This window comes from Natator depressus, chromosome 2 (assembly GCF_965152275.1).
Source record: "Natator depressus isolate rNatDep1 chromosome 2, rNatDep2.hap1, whole genome shotgun sequence".
NCBI lineage: Eukaryota > Metazoa > Chordata > Testudines > Cheloniidae > Natator > Natator depressus.
In genome coordinates this window covers 191178926-191196166 of record NC_134235.1, presented here as the reverse complement: position 1 = coordinate 191196166, position 17241 = coordinate 191178926, and the positions used below count along the sequence as shown (strand labels likewise).

At 39.9% G+C, this 17241-nt stretch overlaps 1 protein-coding gene across 3 annotated transcripts in view; it reads left to right on the top strand.

The window, feature by feature from the left end:
- RBMS3 (RNA binding motif single stranded interacting protein 3) overlaps positions 1-17241 on the top strand; it is a 910338-nt gene that overhangs the window by 793822 nt on the left and 99275 nt on the right. The window lies entirely within an intron of this gene.

Here is a 17241-nt window from a genome sequence, read left to right as displayed (position 1 = left end):
GTCTCAGAAGATATGCTTTATTGCAAAATTTTGATTATTAAATGCAGAAATATCACAAGAACAGTTGATGATGATCAGGGGGCTTGAATCCATACCTGAACAAATTCTGATTTGGACTTGAGGCCCTGTGTCATAACACATCTTCCTTGGTCCATCTCTACTAAATATGTAGTTTTGTAGTCTGTTATGTTAATTGAATATTTGAAATAAATTCAAGTTATCTGCTACTCCATTTATTACAATGTTAGCATATCCATCATTTTGGTTTTTTTGGTATTCTGATCTCCTATAGGATGGCTCTCCAATTTTTTTTTTTTTTACAAATTATGGACACTTCTTCAGTTAATATGGACAAGCCACTTCCCGTCTGCCAGTTCCAATCCTAAATTTTCCCTGTAGCAACTCGAGTTCTTGTTGACATGAAAGAAAAAAGATTAGGATAGTGTTCACAAGATAATATGAAAATAATTTTGCTTTAGTTCAATGTTTGTAACTGTTTGGTTGTATCCCTCCAGTTGGTATCTGTCCTGATAATTTCCTCCCCTTGGATGATAGAATTTTATATTTACTAGGGATGAGTCTATCCTCATTCTATAAAGCCCTCATTGCTCTGGACTACAACTATCAGGCAGCATCCCTCATCCATGAATGACGCATGTTTCATGACTGTAACTGAAGCAGCTCTGAGGACCACATGGCAATGTTTTGCAATTGCTAGTCACTCAATCTGTAGTGGGGCCACTGGGCACTGTTTGAGAACGATTGTAACATACAAGTATATGTTCAAAATTGTTTAGAGAGTGCCCATGTTTGACGCAAATGTTTAAATCCTAGAACACTGTTCTAATTCTGGGCATATTTTCAGAATGTTCTGAATGGTCTCAGTGTTAATGTTTTCAGAATGGCATCTCCCAGCCACATCCCATTACTGGAACCTTGCTGCCATGCTGTTCTCCCGCTGGAATATCCAGTCCTTTATCATGTCATTACAGGAATATAATGATCCCTTTAGTCTTCAATTTTACTTCATTCTGTAGTGGAATGATAGGATTGTTGGAACTTGAAGCTATTTTCTATCAAGACTATTGCTATTGATTTACTGAGTACAGTCAGATTCAAGTCAACCAATTATATAGTGGAAGAAATCAATATAATGCAAAACCGAATGTCTCTAAATGTGGAATCAGACATTGCAATAGTTTGAAACTGGAAAGATGGGAGACTGGATCAGGAAGAGGCTTCCAAGAGTGAGTGGATATGAAATGTTACTTTAGAGGATACTGCTACAAGAGCCCAGAACTAGTATCTTAACCCTCCTTAGGCTGTAGTAATGAAGAGTCAGGAATCTTTGCATACCCCTTCTTACAAGGACCAGATGAGGTGGCCAGAAAAGGGATTTGAGCTGCTCTTTTTTAACTGATTTTTTTAATGCTTTGGGTTTCATAAAAAAAAAAATACAGTTCATGACACCATAAACTTTTGAAAACTAGACGTTCACAAAATTTCTAATGCCATCATTCCTAAAATGACATATCAGAATTTCAAAAGTCTTGTGCTTTGGGAGTGTGAACAATTACAGTAATTTGTACTGCTCCGATTGGTCTGTAATTTGATTCACTGCTTATTCCCATTCTCCCATTTACATCCTTGATAAACATAGGGAAAGAAACGAAAACGGCATCCATTCAAATCAGACAATAATGAAATGGTTGGTTGTACAAGTTATCTTACATGCACTTTAGTTTTAAACTGCAAATTGTAACAAGCCGCAGATGTCATTATGTAAATTCATTCTTATGACAATGATTGCAACCAAATATAGGAAATACAGTCAGAACTGTGCTTGATTTATTTGCATAAATAGATATATGAAAGATATAAGTGGTAATAACCAGTGTTAAATGACTTTATAATCTGATTTTTTTTAAGTCAAACAAAAACTGCCACAAGTACTAATTGAAGTGGATTAACTAAGCATGGATATAAAAAACAAACACAAACCATTCTCAGCACAATTTTAAAGTTCATATCTTCCCGTTCTCCTTGTGTAGCTGTGCTGGCCCTGTGCTGTTCAGCATCGTCTTTCAAGTTTTAATCCATGTGGCCAGTTTTACATATATTGGCACTGATGTGCAGTGAAGACCCAGACCTTGTAAACTATGGTAGAAGGTAGGTAGTTAAGATAATAGCAGAATACTCTCTCTCTCTCTCTCTGACTGTTCTGTTGATGCATTCGCAGCAGTTCTGAATGTACCTCACTTATCATTGTTCATGATAAAGTGAGGCTATAACGCTAACCAGCGAAGAGTGCAGTAGTACACAGTTGGTCCTGGGTAAGAGGCCAGGCATGTGGCCTAAATCATGCATAAATCATTAGTTAGAGGCCTGTCAGGTCTTCCACTAGCAATACGATGGGGAAAAAGCATTAATTTGGCACCTTGCCCAGGGTGGTGCCTACATTCCTTCCGCATTCCTGTTTACTACAAGTCAAAATGTAAGTGAGAGCAAATATTTATATTGTTTCTGCAAGTGGATCACTGAAAAATCTTTTCACTAGAGTCCAGTTCAATGACTGCAGTTTATCCCAAATGATACGGTGTTCAGAAAGGTCAAAAACCATAGAAGCGGCATCACTACAGAGAAACCATAAGGATAAATACATCTTCTGCGTGTCATCAACTAACAAAGATTGCAGGTGTTAAATTTGGGGGGGAAAAAAAAGGGGGGGGGTAGCCAAAAGGCAAAAGATTGATTGTGGAAAAAGGAGATCTTGTATATTTTTAAAGCCTTTAATAAAGCACAACATAAGTGGGAAAATTTTGCCTTCTCAAAGAAAAAATTGCTCTCAAGAGTGTTTGTTTTTCTTTCTGACAGAGGATTTTCTCTTTCTAGTACCAATCTGCTCTAGTGCGGAATGGCCCACAGAGTCCAGAGAGTGAAAGGAGTGGATTTTTCAATCGATTTGCTAACAGTGAGAACTCCGTGCAGTCATTGTAGTGCAACCTCGGTCCCCTAGTCCCATCTCTGTGCATTACTAGAACATACTTTTGTAAGCTGGTGTGTCACAGTTCACCCCAATAGCATCTCTGATCAGTCTGCCAACAGACTTGCAACAGCACTATCTCCCCATCTCCAAAGCTCATTGTGTGTTTATATGTATTGTGTGTGTGTATATAATCTTATTGGCATTTTTTATTTTTAACATAGATGAGTGCTTAAAGATTTAGAATAAAAGGTGACAAAGGAATAGAACAAATGGTATTGTTAGGATGGGCACTCTGCATGATTCTTGGTAGTTATTCTTTCTGATCACGTAGTTCAGGTTACATATTTATGAAATATCCCAGGCAGGCACACCAATTGAGTTAAACCCATTAACAGTGACTCTCACAAGAATTCCTACAGCTTCCCATCACTCAATTTCAGGCATTAAGATTGAATGTAGGCATCAACATACAAGATTACAGTCTCTGTAAAACCGACACCAGAGAGGAGAGACGGGCAAGTCATCATCAGGCATAGAATTCTTCTGCTCAGAATAATTGCCTATTTGCTCTGCATTCCTGCTCCATTCCTTGTGCTTAGATCTCCTGCACATCTAGTTAGAACTTGCAGAATTAATATCAGGTTTCCTGTCACCTCACTCATTACTTTTGTCAGGGGAATTCAAGGAAGGAAGTCAACAACAAGGTTTTTAGCAGCTATTTCTTAAAGTCTTTTCTTTTTTTCCTTTTTGTTTAAATGGAAACCTGTCTGTCTGCCTGTCAGGTTGTTTCTTTAGGCTACACTAGAAAGGACATCTGAATAAACTGTGATCCTACCGTACAGATATCATTGCTAGAAGATCACTGTATCTTCCTTAATTTATCCCTTCTATCCACAGCCACACCTTCAAAAATGCAGAAGGTTTTAGAGGACAAAAAATTGAAAAGCTGACTGGGGATGTCTTTAGATACCACTTCCAGGAGAATCTCACTCAGTGCAAGCCTTTGACTGGGGGGGTAGGGGGAAGCCGTGATCAACAAAGTAATACAAATACTTGCTTAATTTTTAAATGTAATATTAGGGAATCTCTTGGATCTTTGTGTCAAGAATGAGCGAATACAAGATGGCATATTGAAATCTTCACTGGGAAAAGCCGTTTTTTATAGTGTGACCGTGCTCTTGAATTTGTGAGGTAGGAAGTGTCAAAAAGGGAAATGACTGTTCAATTTTAAATTTGCAAATGCTTTTCTTTAAGGAACTGACTTGCAAAATATTGGGATTTTCCTGCATTTACAAGTAAGGATGCAAACAGTTTTAATTTCATAAAGGGGATAACCTTGCAAATTTTAGGGCCAGACCCTTCACAGCTATGAATTGGCATAGCTCCATAGATTTCAAAGGTGTGACACCAATATACACTGTGTAAGGAACTGGCCCTTACTGCTTAATTCCCCATTCAGTGGAACAGTAGATGAAATTAGGCCCAAGTGTTCATGCAAAAAACCACCCCTATGAGTGTAGTTTAGACCCAGTAGGTCTCTTTGTTCTAAGGACTGTACATACTTCATATGCAGAATTTATTATGTGGAATTTATAAGCCAATTTATGGGCCATCCAGGTATAAATGAACTTACTGAAATTTTTATTTGCCTTTTTCTTCCTTTACACATTAGCTTTTTAATTTTCGCGCGCGCGCACACACACACACACACAGTCTCTCTCTCTCTCTCACCCAAATAAGTCCACAAAATTCTACCAAACTTTCTCCTTCTCTATATCACAGTAATGCAGAGGATGAAGATTTTATTTATTAGATTATTGTCAGCTGATTTATAAGCTGATAAATCCTGTCAACAAGTCCGTGTAATAAACACTTGGCAGCATTTCAGTGTATGTAGGAGCAGTGGATGTGTCCTGATCCTGGCCTCTCTCTTCTCTACAGTTGTTTGCAGATAAATCTGCTTTAAAATATTCCTGTGCAGATTATAATAGTCACAGTTTAAATCAGAGCTGAAGCCACAGCGGAGAGAATATAGTGGCAAATGTTAGGATCCTAAATCCTATATAACTGGCCTGATTTTTTCAAAAAAATACTGAGCAGTCTCAGCTTCCAGTGAAATCCCATTTTAGGGAGATAGGTTTGTAAACTTAACCCCTTCCATATGATACCCTATCCAGTCTTTGAAATGACAGCTTTCACTTCACTTACTGGGAAGAGAAGGGTGGTGAAACAAGCCTTAATCTTCTTCATATGGTCCAGCTTCTTCAAACAGCATACGTTAAGTGAATAGTGTAGAACAGCAATTCTCAAACTGTGGGTTGGGACCCCAAGGTGGGTCACGACCCCGTTTTAATGGGGTCGCCAGGGCTGGTGTTTAGAGTTGCTGGGGCTGAAGCCAGAGCCGCATCACCTGGGACCAAAGCCTTCAGCCCTGGGGTGTGGGGTTTGGGCTTGGGCTTCAGCCCTGGGCTCAGATTACAGGCCCCCCCGCCAGGGGCTGAAGGGCTTGGGTCCCCTCCCCGTCTGGAGCAACGGGGCTCTGGCAGGCTCAGGCTTCAGTCTCCCTTCCTGGGGTCATGAAGTAATGTTTGTTGTCAGAAGGGGGTTGTGGTGCAATGAAGTTTGAGAACCCTGGTAGAATACTTTAAGAAAGCAAATTTCAAAGCTGTGATGCATGAGTATTTGCACCAAAAACTAGATTTTGAGTGGTGGTCATCCAACCAGAGAACTGAGACATACCATGTGACCTACCAAGTGTAATATACAGTAAAAGCTTTGCTCTCTGGCATGCTGGGGAATGAGGGGGTGCAGGTTAGTCAAAAAATGTGGTTAACTAAGAGTTATATGGAGGGAGGGAGTTTGAGTACAAGAGGGGGCTCAAGGCTGGGAGTTGGGGCTTGGGAGGGAGTTTGGGTGCGGGAGGCGGCTTGGGACAGGGGCTTAGGATGCGGGATGCCGGATCCGGGCAGCACTCACCTTGGGGGCTCCCCGCAAGCGGCAACATGTCCCTGCTGCTCCTAGGCAGAGGCGCAGCCCTGCACGCTGGCGCCACCCTCAGCTCCCATTGGCCATGGTTCCTGGCCAATGGGAGCTGTGGAGCCAGGGTTCGGGGTGGGGTAGGGACAGCGCCCGGAGCCTCCATGGCCATTCCTCCGTCTAGGAGCAGCAGGTACATGTTGCCACTTCCGGGGAGCCACGCGGAGCCAGGTAGATAGGCCCTGTGCCAACCAGATTTTTAATGGATATCAGAAATGCCGGTTTCTAGAGCTTTCTGGTTGGTAAAGTGCCGGATAACACAGCTTTTACTGTATAAGAGTCCCTACCCCCAAACAGCTTACTCTCTGCGAGTCTGATCCAAAGCCCAATGAAGTTGTCTTTCCTTTCCTTTTCTTAATTCTTTTTTCAGGTTTTAAGAGAGAGGCATGTAAAAGACAGAAAAGATTGGGAAATCCTCTGTTTGAAGAGAAATATAATACTGCACACATGTGTCCCAATGATCATTCCAAACTCAGTTATTGTGGGCCTCATGGAAGGAAGTGTGTGTTTGTGAGTTATTTGTATGAGGAGATGGTTATGTGATAAACTGGTCAGGTGAAGGATGAGATCTTCCAAGAAACAGTGTGCAACAATAAATGAGAGCGTGAGAATGAACTGCTGGGGTATCCAGGCTAGCATCCTTAAGAAGGTTAGTCTTGTAGATATATCGCTAGACTGGAACACAGGAGATAGGGGTTTAATTCCTTACTTTGGAACACAAAACCTGGGTGACGTTGGGCAAGTCATTTCATTGGTCTATACCTCACTTTCCCCATCTGAAGAATGAGGATAATGCTTCACTACCTTGCGTTTTGATGATAAATTAATGTATGTGAGTGCTCACATACCACAGTGCAGGGCACCCTAAGAAAAAGGTTGGCAGAATACATGGTCTTGGGGGAACAGGATATGACAAGGTCTGAGATGTAGGGAGCGGAACATAACTGTAACCCTATTAAGTGTCTAATTCTGCAACTCCTATTTATGCTGTGTAACATGTGCATGAATTGTCCTATTAGTATGGGAATACTCTCTTGAAAAAGAAACATGAATAAGAGTTACAGGATGGTACCTAAAGGACTGCTGCTTTCATTTTACATGCTATGTAAACAGAATAGAATTGATGCTAAATCAAGCCGGGTTGAACCAGTTTTGTCCATTAAGTCATACCAGCCCTTCTCTTCTAGGCCCATCAGATGCTGCAAATAATATATTTTCATTACCAATAGACAATTCTTGCCCCCCAGTGTTGTGGAGAAGGTCTTCCAAGAGTAAACAGATGCAGTGCTTTCCTGGCGCTGCGCATAGACAAGCCAAAAAAGTATTTCAGAGTGTGAACTGCCCAAATGTGGTATGACCCATTACTTACTGAGTGTGGCTCTGTGCCCCTGTGGTGGCTGGACTGCAGAAAGGATTAAGAGTCAAGCTGGGTCTTTTCACTCAGCCAGTAGAGGCTATTGCTTTTAGATCCATAGTTCTATTTTCAGCCTTAAGGTGATGGTGACGCCAGCCAAGTGGCATTATGTTCCATAAACCTAATGATGTTAGTTTAAATGCCAATATTTTAGCTATAGTTGTATGCAGTATTGTTGTAGCCGTGTCAGTCCCAGGATATTAGAGCAACAAGGGGGGTAAGATAATATCTTTTATGGGACCAACTTCTGTGTCACCAACTTAGAAGTTGGTCCAGTAAAAGGTATTATCTCACCACCTTATCACTCTAATTGTAACTGTTTAAATTTTGCATTTTTTGCAGCAACATCCAGTTATTTCAGGGACATCTTGAGCATCAACCCTCTTCTTACCAACTAGAATAAAACCTGGCCATTTCTGTTATTTATTTGCTCAACAGCACTATTGAGGCTTTAAATATGTCTATATCATCTTGTACCATGTTTTGAAGGTATAATGAATGCTTGTAAGGCAGGTCAATATCTTACTGTTACAGTCCTGTCAATGCAAGAGTGTAATTTTAATGCTGACTTGCAACAATACAAATGCTTTAAGGTGCATTAATTTGGACATTTTTTTAATGGTGGGCCATAGCTGGTATATTTTGAGTATTAAGGTTTAAAAATCCATACTGTACCCATGATTGCTTTCATTCTTCATACTTTAATGACCCCTGTTATGCGTTTAGTACTCTTAAGCCTGAGGAAAGCTTTTTGTTCCTCTTCTACAGTAATGACCATCAAAAACTACAAATGTTTAGGTCTATGGGCTTTTCCCTCCAAATCTAGATCTGTATTAGAGTACACTCTAGAAAGAAGGGGATAATTTCATCTCAATGTGTTTCTCATATTGCTGTGAAGTTCTACAGTCACCTACTGAGCTGGTATTCTTGGGGCAGGAAATACCATAGGCCTCTGAGTTTTTTTCAGCCATATTCATCAATGTGGTCAAAGTTGTAGCCCTTTAATTCCCAGTCTATTGCATTGCTTCTGAATTGTATGAGCAACATGGAGTGGATCTCTCTGTCTGTCTAGGAAAAAGCTAAATTGTAAACAGTAAAGCTGAAAGAAAGAAAGAAAGAAAGAAAGACAGACTCAGGGCAAGATTAACATCTCTATTAATAGCAGTGTGAAAAAAGTGATTGTACTTTTGATGGACATCAGGTCATATGCTCAGTGCACTGTTACTGACAGCAGAATATTGTTGCTCATAGCACTCCCTGCTGTCTGATTCATGCAACAGTTTGCTCTAAAGAAAGTTGCTGCCTTATTCTTCCATTAGAGAGGGCTTTCACTGGGCCCGATTCTGATATTGTTGCTCATATTTAGTCACACTTTGAATGGGACTACATGTTCAGTAAGGGTGCTACAATATGGGAGTAAGGGGGAGGTGGGGCAGAATAAGGACCAGTGTAAACAAAGGAAAGATCTCCAAAGAAATGGGGATTTACACTTTTTTAAAATGGTTGTATTTTTAATGTACAGTTGCTCAAATTCTGTATTTCTCACAGTATATTAAAAACCTAGAAGCCTGCCTTTCTAATCTCCCATGTGGCTATCTCTGATGGTATCACTCATATCAGATCTCACTGTGAAGATACGTTGAATTGCCAGTGTAGTTTTGAGATGAGTTTTTAAACTGATCTTGATGGCAGAGGAATGTTGTTTTCTACATACTCCACAATCTTCTGTCTTTTCCTTGGTTTGACCCCATACACCTCCTCACCTTGACACCACCTGAAGCCTTAACGTGTCTGTTGGTAACACAATACAGCAGGTAGCCTTCAGCCTTCCCTGCAAAGTTTCTATGAGGTTTCTGTCATTCTTGAAAGAATTTGCCACAGGCAGTGACATTTCACCCATTTGTTTACTCGTTCAGTTACAATCTCTCTCTGCAGAGGTCTTGGTATTGTGAAGGCCCCCTTTGTCTTCTGTGGAAATAGCTAAAGACATCTGTGGCATATGCTTTTGCTTGAAGCTTTTACATTTTTTTCAAGAGCAGCACAGGAGTATTCCTCTCCCTTCACCTTCTACTTTTCCCTTCATTGCTTTAACATGGTTTCTTTTCCCATTTCTGTACCTTTTTTCCTTCCCCTTTGTCCCTCCATTTATTCTGCCCTATTTTGCCTGATTCCTATTCTGAATATTCTTCACCTTTCAATATTTCCTTTTCTGTTTCCTTTCCTCAGTCTCTTCTCTAGATAGTCAACAGTATAGTAGAAGTTCCAAGCTGGGGACAAATGCAACAACAAATTTAATTTTCCATTACAAATGAGTAGAATTCGCCCTCTCTAAATTTTGAGCCCACAGCATGGGAAGCTGTTGCATGGTTTTCCTACAAACAAACCTCTGAAACACATGTACCAGGTAGAAACCAAGGAGATTTCCTTCGGTGACCTTTCTCCCCAAGGAAGTACACTGCACTTGAAATTTTCTGATGTGTTTACTATCGCTCAGTTAGTGTTCCCGTTCATGGAGTTGGACAATAATAAAGGCTTTCAAGGTTAGAATCATGTGTAATGCCATGTTGTGGCACACTGGGTTTAATGTTTAATATCAGCTACACCGTTAGAAAGGGCAGGAGTGTTGTGGGTAATGACAGCACTTGCATTAGAAGAATAGTAATTTTACTTCATAGCATTTTTTTCCGTAAATATCACCATACATAGCTGATTTATTTAAAATGTCCAGTGACGCCATAATATGATTTTATATTTTACGGAGTATGGGCTCTTTTGAAGACTGAGCCTTGTATTGTGGAGAGTGTGAAACCACATCATCGCAGCAGGAGACCACGTGACATGGTATTTCAGGAGGCATATAGCCTCCTATAGCTTGCAGGGAATGCCCTCCCTCTGAAACCTTTAAAGTCCCACACCACCGCTCCACACACTTTAGCAGCATCCACTTGCCTTCTGCAGTGGAGCCTGGAAACTGAATGGAGAGGCTGCTGGCGTCTACACAGGACCCTAGAGTTGTGGGTGGGATTTCTTGTATACCCTGGGGCTCTGCACAGTGGGCAATCCATGTTCTGTGCTACTGTTAATCCCTTTTGCAAGGGAGAGAATGGAAAGCTGTTTCAATGCCCTAAGCCTGGTGCAGTTTTTGAAGTGCTTTCCCATCCTTTGGGTTTGTGGGAGGAGATGATAACGGCCCATAATGAACGTTTGTGAAACAAAACAATAATGCTGTCTGTAGCTTTTAGAATCATTTGGCTATTTTGTCCCAAGGTGAAATAAATCCCCTATCCGTATGAGTCAGTCAGTCACAACTCTAGTAAATTTTTTCTGCTGTGTAATCTATTCCAGATCACATTTCTTACCAACTCAGGGTCAAATACGCTTTTAAGGCATTTCTGCATTCTAGTGAGTAAAGAAACACTGCTCTGTGGGCTAGTACATAGTATCCTATTACAGGACCACATGCATGGACCCTTTCCGTGAATCCAGAGGAATTTAGTGAAACAAAGAGCGGTAACAATAAAAAGAATCTCCCCTTCAGCCCTTCCCCTCACACTTACTGCAAACCTCTGCTCTTTTAGTTACACTAACAGTATGTTATGCTCGTAAACTAGTTTGTTTTACCTTGTGCCCAATAATCATCATTGGAATATGAGGTATCAGGTAGAGTTGGTTTTAAAAATGGGGACATTTTACAATTAAAGTTTTAGGGAAAACATGTATCCTTCTGTTCATCAAAACAATTTGAATTTTTTTGGCACTCTATAGCTGGTGAAGAAATGGGATGAATTTTTCACCAAAAAGCTAGCCTTGTTTTTTGCTGACAAATTTCAAATCACTATCTTTGGGAATGTACAGCTGTGTAGTGTATTGGGGGCTGTGTTGGCATTGCAGGCTAGGGAGAGGTTTCTTGGTCCTGCTTACAGGGTAAGGATGTCGGTAGAGAAGTGTGTAATCAGTGAGTCTGGTAAGAAGCAGCTTAAACCAGGGTGGGGTGAGTTGTACGTTGCTGCCTTAGGGGTCAGCTTGTTTTTTCTCCCTCTCTTTTTGGGTTCTCGTGTGTCATCATTCTGAATTCTAAGAAATAAAGTGGTGTTACATTGCAACCTGCCAGAAAGAGCATTTCTGTTTTTATCTAACTGCTCTGTGTGTATGCTGTGACCATAACAAGTTATAGCTACGATACTCATGTGGCGGTCTCTGTATTACTTTTTGGCCATGCATTATTACATCTTTACCAGACCAAAAACTTCCTTCCTGCCATGAGACTATTTTGCCACACGTTTTTAACAAGCTACAAGGATAGCTGCAGATAATGGAAACATTCAGTCTATTTTTTTTAATTACAATGGCCTTTCACAAAGACACAGCAGATGTTTCTCTCCCCACAATCTGTAAACAAAATGTATTGTTGAAACATACATGGCTGAAGCAAATAAATGAATGGGCAGAAATGAAGCAGAGCAGTCCCCATTTCCTCGCCTCTCCCCGCCGCCACCACACACACACACAGTTTTACATTGGGTTTGTATATGCTTTTCAGGACATTAATGATATACATGTGTTGGACCCTGAGTACAGAATGCCAAGACTCAACCTTAATTAGTGAAAAATAAATGTCCATGTACAGCAATCATTTATTACTGGTGGAAAAAAAACCATTGTATGGACATAAGACACTTTGCCAGATTTCCCTTGGTTCATATTGAAAACATATGCTTGAAGTGTGTTTTCTTTTCTTAGTGGTATTAACTCTAGCAGTGGTAGATAGAAATAGGAATAAATGTGATGGTGATATTGCTGTTTATAAATGCCAGTTAATTTGTTATATAAAATAGCTTAGTATTAGGAGAGGTAGAATTTATTCTTGGTATTACATGGGTCCTAGTCGGTTCTCCTCTGGATTGTCAGTTTAAATATGGTTCACCAAATACCTTTTGGGATAATAGGGATGTCTTGGTGATCAGTAGTTTTAGTTTATGAGGATAGGAAAAATAGATTTTAAAACAGAAACATTGAGCTATTGTTTTCAGAAGCATCATTGGATCAGAGGTTTACATTTGCTGTTGTCTTCCAAGAGCACTAAGGAGAACACTAAAAAGTAAAATGGATGCAAGTGCAAGTAAGGTCACCCATAACCAGGGACTCATTTTATTTCTATTAGAGGGGAACCAGAAAGCATCACACACTATTTGTACCTGATTTTCTGTTATAAATTACCGTACATGAGATCATTTAAAAATTGCTGATATCCTGTGATGAAACGGACTTTGTTGCTATTCCAGAATAATTGAACAGTAAGAAATACGCGAGCACCCTTTTCATCCAAATAAAATAACTTCTGACTTTTCAGGAGAGGGCAAAAAGGTTTATTGAGTTCATTCTTTCTTGTACAAGTCCATAGTCTTATAGAGGCCATCTTGTGTGAGGTCTTGAAGGACAGCTTTGTGTTTACAGTTAAAGAGTTTTCTTAGTTGAGTTTGTTCCCACTACAAAATAGAAAAGATCTTAGCCAGATCCTCAGCTGGTATAAATGGGCATAGCACAACTGAAGTCATGGTGTCAAGCTGCTTTATACCAGATGAGGATCTGACTCCTTGTAGTTGAATGGAATCAAAGGTAGAATGTTCTTAAGGTAATTTGGTTTAAGTTTGCTTTTTGTTCAAAATCAAAGTTTATTATTATTATTATTATTATTATTTATTATCAAAATTAGCCACAAGTTTTTGTGCTGAACATGTTTTCATTCATCAATAGTGAACTGAGGCTTCAGTCTAATAAGTAATAAAAGCAGTCTCCAGTTCAGTTCTACAGTATGTGTCCTTTTAGCGTAATGTTTATCTAGGCTGAGAGTCAATAAAATAAGAAACCAAATCCCCATGTGTGATTCTTTGTTGTAAATCAGTCTGTTCCTCATGAAAGGTTAGAAATTGGCTCTCACATTCTTTGCATACTGTTGTTAATATCTAGAAATTCTAATGTTCAGTTTAAACCCAAAGCAACCAATAAAACACCACCCTTCATAATTTTTTGGGCTTCGACCTTAAAATTCAAATACTGAAGGAAAAAAGGAAATGTTCCTTCAAAGAGATTTCTACACAACTGATGTCCTCTACACAGCTCCTTGTGCAAATCAAAATCTAAGAGTCTGGGTCTTTCCACTGACTTCACGGAGTTTTGGATGGGCCAGCTGTCACTTGCGTCTCATGATCCTCATGGCTTACTTCTTTGTTACACATAGCAAAAATATGTGTGGCATACTTTTCTGTGGCCACCTAGTCAGATGGGAAAGGAAGGTGCAAAACAATAAATGATACTGTTTTTAAAAAAGCTTTTATAGGTATTTGTAACATTTGTGTTTATTTCATTGCCATTGAGATAACCAATTTCTGCTCAAATTTATAGAGACTAATTCATGCATAAAATAACAATTTGTATAGGAACCTAAAAGACATTAAAGCTGATAAAAATAAATGAGTAATAGAAACCAAAGAAACAGAATCCCCAGTAATAATCTGAAAGAAAATGCATCTCTCGTCAGTTCATGCAAAATCTACGTCACTCATGCAAAACACTTTTTCTTCTTAGGGAAGCTGTCCAATAGCAAATCATTGCAAATGGATAAGATCCAGGATAGGAAACTATAGTGCTGTTATTCTGCCAATTGTTTGCACCTCTGCCAAAAAAAGATGCGACCGCTTTTCTTTTCTCAAGCATTCTGCTTAGTCACTGTGACATGAAATAAGGTATGTGGGGCCTGGGTTCCACCAGAAGTCCTTAAAAATGGAAGGCTAAGGTGTTGTTTCTTACATATTGTACAGGCCACATTCAGGTTTTTAATGATATTGATCAGGCTCTGATGGGCATTACTGAATCAGGCTGATAAAGGTAACAGAATCAAATGAGACAACACAGATAAAATAGAATATTTAAATAACACATGAAGTTTCACATATGCAGGAAGTGTTTACAGTGAGTCAGTATTTGGTACTCTTGCCTCTGAATCTGAACTGATCTAATGTTCTGGTCCAGTGTGCTCTTGTCCTTTTTCAATGAGGCTTAAGTCCAACTCCCTCACCCTTTTTGGCCATTTAGGATCCCATCATGACACTTGATGCAATTCCAGTGACCTGGCTAGGTTCCAGTTTCTGTAAATACATTCTGCAAATTTTAGTGGGATATGGGTCCTGTCCTGTAATACTATCAAACCGAGGTGGATGGAATGATCCCCACATACTGCATGATTTGTTTATTTATTTTGATTGTATATTCATTCAATAGAAAGGAGAGCTCCTTTCATTTAAGTGCTTCTTGAGCCATTTTAAAAACACAACTATGGGCATGTCTACACTTTGAGCTGGGGGTGTGATTCCCAGCTTGAGGAGACATACTTGTGGTAGCTCTCATCCAGCTAGCTTGCTAAAAATAGATAGTAAATGCGGCAGGTCGAGTAGTGGGATGGACTAGCTGCCCTGAGTACATATCTGTCCGAGACTTTAGGCACATACAAGGGGTGGCTAGTCCATCCTGCTGCTCATGCTGCTATGGGTACCCTCTAATTTTAGCCTGGTAGGTTGATGAAAGCTGTTGCAAGTATGTCTCCTCAAGCTGGGAATCAGATGCCCAGCTCAAAGTGTAGACACACCCTAAGAGTTCACTCCTGTAACCCTTCCCTTCTACCAGTAACGTCTGAAGTCATCAGTTCCACGCAATGGCGCACATAACCTGATTCCACTCTCACTTACAGTTACACCAGTTTTGCACTGATTCAACTCAATTGACTTCAGTGGAGTTACTCCTGATATACACTAGTATATACATTAGTGAGAGGAGAATCCTTCTTTAGAAGGACTTTTACATTTGTAAAATTAACATACATTTGACCAGTACCTTCAGAATGTGGGTACGCCCTTCCCCTTCCAAAGAAACATTTAACATAAGATTAGTTGGGTTTGAAGTTTCTTACGTTGTAGTGTTAGTGCAAAGTGATATTTAACACAAAAGCAATGAAAGTGGCGAGAGAAGGAATTGCTACACTTTGTAATCTCTCCCATCCAAGGCCTCTGAGACTGGTGCCAAAATCAACACAAGTGCTTAACAGGAAAGAAATGTTTAGTTCATTAAATTTCCATTCAAAATAGCCTTATCCAAATCCCACTGAAGTCACAGGAGTCTTTCATGGGCTTTGATTCAGGCCTATAGTTTAATATAAAAGAAAAATCCAAGTACTCCTTATTGTTGAGCCACTGAAGTGCCTGCTCTGGAATGCAATTCCCACACATAAATCTGTTTAATCCTGTTCAGCATCAATTTCTGTTACCCATCTGACAAGGGAGAAACAGTAGAACTGGTCGAAAAAAATTTGTATCAACAGTTTTCTTTGGAAAAATAAAACTTTTGTCAAAATCAAAACATTTTGCAGGAACTGTTTTGACTTTCTTGTTTGTTTTGACTGTTATATCAAAATATTTTAAATATTATTTTAAATATTACTTTAAAATATTATTTTAAATATTATTATTTAATATTAGATATATTATGTTTAATATATCATAATGTTTTGATATTATAAAAATAAACCATTTTGACAATATTGAAATGAAACATTTGATAGTTCCAAATCATTTTTATATTTTTGTTTTCAGAGCAATTTCAAAATTTCAACTTTTTCATTTGATTCTGAATGAAAACAAATTTAGAAATGTCAGAATTGTTTGCAGAATGGAAATTCCAGTTTCTAACCAGTTCTAACAAACACTTCTTTGGGTTTCCACAATGATATGATAAAGCACAGTTTTGATTGAGGCCTGATCCAACTTCCATTGTAGGATGACCAACTTTCTAATCTGTGAAAACTGGACACTGAGCACCAGAACCTCCCCTGCCCCCTGTTCCACCTCTTTCCCTCAAGGCCCTGCCTCCCCCAGCTCCTCTTCCCCCCACACCATCGCACTCTGCACTCTCCACCTGTGTCCCCCTGGCAGCTGAGCAGGGCTCTAGGGGTGGAGGGGTGACTGGGTCAGGATGTTCAAAGGAGAGCTGCACTCTGGAGGTGGGAGTGACTGGGGCAGGGCGGAAAAGGGAGGGAGAACCACACTCTGGAGGTGGGGGAGTGACTGGGGCAGGACAGAACAGGGGAGAGCCATGCTCAGGGCAGGACAGGGGAGCCGCCGGTACCTCTCTGCCGGAGGAGCTGTTCCCTGAGTGCTCTTCCAGGCTCCAGTAGCAGTTGCTGCTCTTCCTGCCCCTTCCCCTCCCCTGGTGGCAGAGGCCAGTTACTATGGCTAACCGGACACTACCAGGTTCCCTTTTTGACTGGACTTTCCGGTCAAAAACCAGACATCTGGCAACCCTCCTCCATTGGAGTCGATGGAGTCTCTCCATTGACTGCAATAAGAGCTGGCTTGAGCTCCTTAGCTAGCATGCTGTCTCCCCCAAAGTGCACACACAATTAACTCTTTTATCTTTTCTAAATAATTTGTTTCTCTAGAATAGAAACATCAGCTTGCTGCTTGACATAATATTTCTCCTCTGAGATTTACTTTCCTTTTCTAATGGAAGAAATTGCTACAGAAAAAGATGAAAGGATGGTTTCCTATTTCTTAAGACAGAGAGGTGAACTGGAGATAATTACTTAAGCTACAATATAGTTTATCAAAAGTTATTCACTCTTTTTTGTTTCTAGCCAAACAGCTGTTCTCTTTTTAATTGTCGCTTTGGGGTACTTTACTTTTATATAAAGCTGTTTCCCCACATTATACAATTATATTGCAAAGGGGCCTTCTGTGGAAACCAAAAGCAACATTAA